Here is a 6358-nt window from a genome sequence, read left to right as displayed (position 1 = left end):
CCACAATTGCGGGGTTTGTTAGGGAAGCTGACGGATTGTAGGATGTGAAGGGTACAGTTCTTTGGCTCACAGAGCTTCTTAGCTGGCAGGCGTGCCTCACTGCTCCTCCGCCACGTAGTCCCTTGGCCTCTGCCTGGTTCTGCGGGACCTCGTGCCCACCCCTCAGTCTCATGTTCTCAGTGCTGCGGCCCCAGGTGGCCCGCCACCCAATGCTGCCCCTGCCCTGCCACATCCGGCAGGGATCTCACACCGGCTCCATCAGGGGCTCCTCTTCTTCCTTGGACTCTGGATGCCCTTCGCCCCACTTCTGAGCTAATGAACACCCCAGTGGAATGGCAGCACCCACCAATCCCTTGTGTTAGGCTCACACCCCCATCTGCATGGTCCCAGACCGCTAGAAGAGCCACACTGAGTCATTCCACTCGTGTCCCCACCCCCACCCTCCAGCACCTGGCTAGAGTGCCCTCCGAGCTCGCTCTGCGAGGGCACAGCAACAGTTGCATGGAGGGCAGATTGAGGGCAGTGGTGACGCTATTGACGTGACATCTGAGCATCCCTCTCCTGGCTCCAGCCCAGTCTGTGCAGGCCTTCCAGGTGCCCAGGACATGCCCTGAGGGCATCCTCCCACCCATTATCTCCCTCACCCCCCTGGGTCCATCTCTAGTAACTTTCTCATGCCCACAGACAGCAGTCAGGGGCACCGAGGGGGCCAGGGGCACTCACTTGGGCTCACACCTTGCTCAGCTCTGCCCATGAGACCACCACCCCGGTTTCCAGTCTTAGCACAGAGTTGGCATGAGGCAGGTGGGGTCGGGGTGCAGGGGCACTCCCCAGGTAGTCAGGTCATGTAGACGTGAAACATAAGCTGCCTCTCCTGTCCGGTGGCCGAGCCCACCCTCCTGCCTCAGCAAACTTAACAAAGCAAGACTGCTGCCCCGGGTCCTGCAGACCCCGGGACACCCCATGCCTGCCAGAGAGCTGTGCTCGGGGTTTTCCATTCTTGGAAACTTTTTTCAGAGTCATCTGTTTGGATGGCTGACAGCACCTCCCTTGTTTTTTTCTTTGCCTCTTCTACTTCATGAAATTGCTATCCTTTCATGTCCCTCTGCATTCGTGGAAACAAAAGAGTCGCACAGAGCAAGGTCAGGTGAGTAAGGTGCATGGGGCTAGAGAAGCCATGTGTTTTGGGTCACAAACTGGTGCAGTGAGATGGCTGTGTGAGCAGTTGCATTGTCGTGGTGGCAAAACCAGTCCCCTCTCTCTCACAAACCTGGCCTTTTTTGTCGCACACTGTTACAAAGTCTTTTCAGAACCTCTAAGTAGAAAGCTTGGTTAACCGTCTGACCTGGTGGAACAAACTCCAAATGTACTGTGAACCAACAATTTCATCCGTTCAGGAGGTTGATAGATGTCCAGAATGAGGTTTGTCATCAATCAACATTTCACATTTTTTGAAATGAGGAAACCACTCGGACGCTTGAGGTTTTTCCATAGTGCTGTCCTTGTAAGCTGTGCTCAATATCACAACAGTTTCTGCGGCATTTTTCCTGAACAGGAAACAAGAATTCACAGCCGCACGCTGTTCTCTTAAATCGGCTTTCACAAAAAATGAGGTTTGAGGGAAACTGCTTTTATGAAAAAATTCATTGTGACCAGAGAGAACCTTCCCAGGCAACGCCACTGGGGGTAGTAACTCAGCGAGTTGAGTTCCTAACAGGAAAAATGCATACTATGAAAGCTCAGCTCTGCCCAGCACAATTCCATTGGGGGGAGTGGGGGGTAGTATACCTTTGTATTTATGTCAGCACAGACCTTGGGAAGCAGGTTATTCCAGAGTGAGGCGGGGAGTGTCCCAGTAGCCGTCCAGGTAGATACAAAGTTTACAGCATGATGTCGTGGGAACCTAAAAGGACAGGAATCCGGAATCCTGGCTGCTGCAAATGATTTGCGTGTGAGCGCAACAGAGCTTAAACATCTGGGTGCTACAGAGGGTGAGCCCTGCCCGTAACCAGAAGATTGGGTGTTGGAGTCCACCCAGAACACCTTAGAAGAAAGTCCTGGTGACCTGCTGCAAAAACCCCATGGGACACCCTGTGGAGGACGGGTTAGCTCCACTGCAGCGGCTTACGATCAGAGAGACAGTGAGTGTCCCCACAGATTTGAGAGAGACAAATAATGCCCTCTAAATTTGGACAAAGAGTTTGTCTATAAATGACAAGGCCCAAATGCACCCACAGCCAATGCTGGTGAATCAGTGCTGACTCATAGCAGCCCTCTCGGAGAGAGTAGAGCTGCCCCATTGGCAGTTGTCCTAGCCCTCCATCTCCATGGGAGCAGACTGTCACCTCTCTTTCTCTGTCAAAGCCCCAGTAGCCACCGTGATAGCTTTGTCTCAACTTGGCTAGGTCTGTGGTTTGGCAGTCCACGTCTTCCCGCTGTTGTGACCTAGCACAATTCCATAATGGGATCTGCAGGGAGCAGCCAATCTAGTTGGACAATTCGGGTGGAATTCACCCCCCTTACTCAGGTCACAGCCTCGATCCCATTGAAGGAAATTTTCTAGGGACGTGGCCTGCTTCCTCTATAAGGACCCTGTGGAAAACCTCGCTTGCCTTTTGCTGGGGCTGGGTCCTGCCCCTGGCTCATTGACCGCTGGTTCTTTGGACTTGAGCCAGCAGCCTGCCATATTGCCTGCCAACCCAGGACCCATCAGCAGCTGGCCGTCTGGACCTGCCACCCTTGAAGGCATTGGCCTCTCCAGTTACTGAGCTGCTCACCTTGAACTTACATCTTGCTCGGCAGCCACCAGCTTGCGGCCTTCCTCCCTCTCCTCAGCCTCCACAGCTCCATGAGTCAGGAGAAGGCTTCCAGACGAACATCTCACCCACGGATGTGGATTTGCAACCGTGGGGACCATTTCATTGAAACGATGCATACACGCACATGATTAGCCTTGTTGGTTTTGCTTCTCTAGAGAATCTAGCCAAAGCACAAAACACTCAGCGTTTCCTATTTCTCAATGTGAACTAAGTCAATGTGTTCATTCATAGTGTAGGACTGTAGTCTCTTCTGTTGCCATCAGATGGATAAACCCTTACAGACCCTGGCCTGGGATGTGGAGAGATGTGACCTGGAAGTGCTGGTGGTGACGCTTGGCTTCCATTTCTGGCTGCTCAGAGCACAGAGCAGTTGAGCCGAGTGAGTCCTTCCGAGTGTGTTTTATTTGCCTGCCCGTGTGGTACCCTCTGAGAACTCTGCTTGTAGCGACAGGAAGTTACCAGTGTCTAGAGAGTCTGGTCACCACCTGTCTGTCGGGCATGAGTCAGGAACAATTCGATGGCCGTAAATTTGGCTGTCACTCTGCCCTGCTGTGGTGGTTGGCACCTTTCTGTGATGCTGGGAGCGGTGTCACTGGTATTTTGAATCCCAGCTGGGTTGCCCGGGATGGACAGTTGTCAGCTGAGCCTCCAGACTAAGCAAAACCTGGTGGTTGACCTCTAAGAAGTCACCAGCGATACAGCAGGACACCTGGTGACATAACAGAATGTTGCCCAGCACGGTGCTGGAGAGTGAGCCTTGAAGGATGGAAACCTCAAACTCAAACTCGCTGCCATGGAGTCAGTTCTGACTCATATGACCCTGGAGGACATTATAGAATTGCCTTTGTGAGGTTCTAAGGTGCTGACTCTTTAGGGGAGCAGACAGCCTCATCTTTCTCCCAAGGATTAGCTGGCTGATTCGAACTGCTGACTCTGCAGTTAGAAGCCCAACTTGTAACCCACGACACTACCAGGGTTCGTTAATGGGAGCAGACAACCTCATGTTTCTTCTAAGGAGAGGCTGGTGGGTTTGAACTGCCGACCTTGTGGTTAGCAGCCCGACGCTCACCCAACAGCACCTCCAGGGCTCCAGCGGAGGTCAAAAGGCACCGAAAATGCACAGTGGTTCCAGCAAGGGACTAACTGGCGTGAAGACAGTCAGGACCAGTTGCTGTCCCGAAGTGGGGTCTCTGCGCTGCAGCATGCCAGTGTGAAGGTGCTTGTGCTGCCAGAGCCCACAGTCGGCTCCAAGGAATTCTTGTTCGCGGGCCTCGGTGGGCGTGGAAAAGAAGAAACATGGCAGTGGTGGAAATCATGAAGAATGCCCCTCCTTGTGGGAACGTGCCCTATCTGGGAGGACATGCCTGTTGCCAGAGCAGCCGTGACCCAGCCTTAAGGCAGCCTAATGTGACTGAGAGGAGACCACTTACTTAGTTCTGCAAGTGCTGTGTACGCCAGTACCTTTGTGGTGGCGACATGCTTATCCACGGCGTGTCAGGACTATATTGCTGCTGTATAAAGAAACACCCACTGTCGGTGAGTCGATTCTGACTCTTTGTTTGCGGATCCGCAGCACCACTAGGTCTCCTTGTCTCCGTGTTGTTGTCATTGATGGTAAGTGCCCTTGAATTGGATCTGACGCGTAGCAATCCTTGGCAAAACACTGCCCGGTCCTGCACCATCCTCACCATTCTGTTTACATTCGAGCTCCTTAGTGCAGCTGCTGGATGGTTAGGCCATCATGTAGAGCGTCTTCCTCTTTTTCACTGCCCTTCTACTTTACGGAACATGATGTCCGTCTCCAGGGACTGGTGTCTCTTGGATAACACGTCCAAAGTGTGTGAGACAGAGTCTCGCCCTCCTTGCCTCTAAGGAGCACTCTGGCTGTACTCCCAAGCAGATGTGTTTGTGCATCTGGCAGCCCCTGATACTTTCAGTATTCTTCTCCAGCACCATAATTGCAAATGCATCCATTCTCCAGTGTCCGCCTTCCCCATGCCTACAAGGCGGTTGGAAGCCCCGTGGCTGCCCCAGGGGCACAGTGAGCTGCCCCAAAGCTCAGGGGCTCAGCACGGTGGTAGTGTGTGGTTTCCTCATTGTCTCTGGGTGGGCTGGACGGCAGAAGGCCCTTTGCTCTGAGAGGTTCCAGCTAGGCGGGGGCTCCCAGGTGACTGGCTTCTCCTCCCATGACGTAGGCTTTGGAGGGAGGAGACAGCTGGGCTCCCAGGTCTCAGAGCTCAGCCAGTCCTTTCTTCCCATTCAGTTGGGTGGAACCAGGTCAGCAGGTCCCCAGGGGCCAGGAGCAAAGCAGACACCACTACTGGGGTGGGGAGAGCCACAGAGCCAGGCCGGGAGATGCCAAGTCCCTGGGGCCTCTGACCGGGTGTTTGGTGGTGCTTGCCCACACCCACCCCTGTTGGACTGTGGGATGCCATAGTGAGTGATCTCGAATCCCAAGTTCCACCGAGCCCGCCTGAGTCCCTCCCATCCCTGCCCTGACATGGGGTCCGTTCCGACCCAGGTCACCCTGTGGTGCCCAGTCAAGGCTGGTCGTTACAGAAAGCTGCCTTCCTTTCCCCCGTGGAGGGGGTCTGGCTGCCAGCATTTTGTTTGTCCAGCACTTAACCCCCTGTGCCTCTAGGCATGTCTCCAGTCCCCAGGGAGCAGGGCCCAAGCCCAGCTGTACAGGACAGGTGGCCAGAGGGGCACCGCGCCCAGAGCCCTGTCCAGGTCCACATGATGGACAAAGCTGCACCCCCCCCACTTCCAGCCACTGCCTAGTGGGGGGTGGGGGTGGCTCTCGGAGCTAGTTTTCCAACTTCTCTGCACTGCCAATTGGGGGTCCTGTGGGTGTGCTGGGGACACCTGGGCACTGTAGGGTGCTTAGCAGCCGTGGCCTCCACCACTGGGTGCCAGAAGCGCTCAGTGCATTTGTCACAGCCAAACAGGGTGCCTTTCCCTGCCAGGCATCCCCTGGGGCTAGCATAGAGCTGTCACCACCCGTCTTCCCCACAGAGAGAGGCCCACCCCACTCAGGTTGGGTGCTGGGCAAAGTTTGCTAGAACTTTGCTGGCTTAGGGGCCACAGGGAGATGCCTAGGGTCATGGGAGTTTCGAGGTCATGGGGGTGTGAACAGAGAACCCCGTGTTTGGATCTGGGGGTGAGGTTTCATTTCCACTGGGACATCCTTCCGACTGGGCAAGAGGGTAACCCAGAGACTTGAGGTTTTAATCAGCTGGGCAGCTGGGCACCTGCCCAGGTGTTCCCCCTCCCTCACCCAGGGCTGTGATGGATAGGGAGCCTGGGCATCAGCAGTAGCTGATCAGTGCCCTAATTGCTGTGCCCATGGTTTGAAGGAAGCCTTCCCTGACCACTGTGGCCTGTGGGGCACACCCAGGAGCAGAGTCTGCCTCTGCCATCCACCTGCCCACCTACCCACTAAACCCCTCACTCACCCACCCACCCACTAAAGCCCTCACCTACCCACCCACTAGACCCCTCACTCACCTATCCACCCACTAAACCTCTCACTCACTCAC

The sequence above is a fragment of the Echinops telfairi genome, unplaced genomic scaffold, assembly GCF_000313985.2.
Source record: "Echinops telfairi isolate 266 unplaced genomic scaffold, ASM31398v2 ScPeMD7_7469;HRSCAF=8507_1, whole genome shotgun sequence".
NCBI classification, from domain to species: domain Eukaryota; kingdom Metazoa; phylum Chordata; class Mammalia; order Afrosoricida; family Tenrecidae; genus Echinops; species Echinops telfairi.
Note: the sequence above shows the minus strand (reverse complement) of the source record.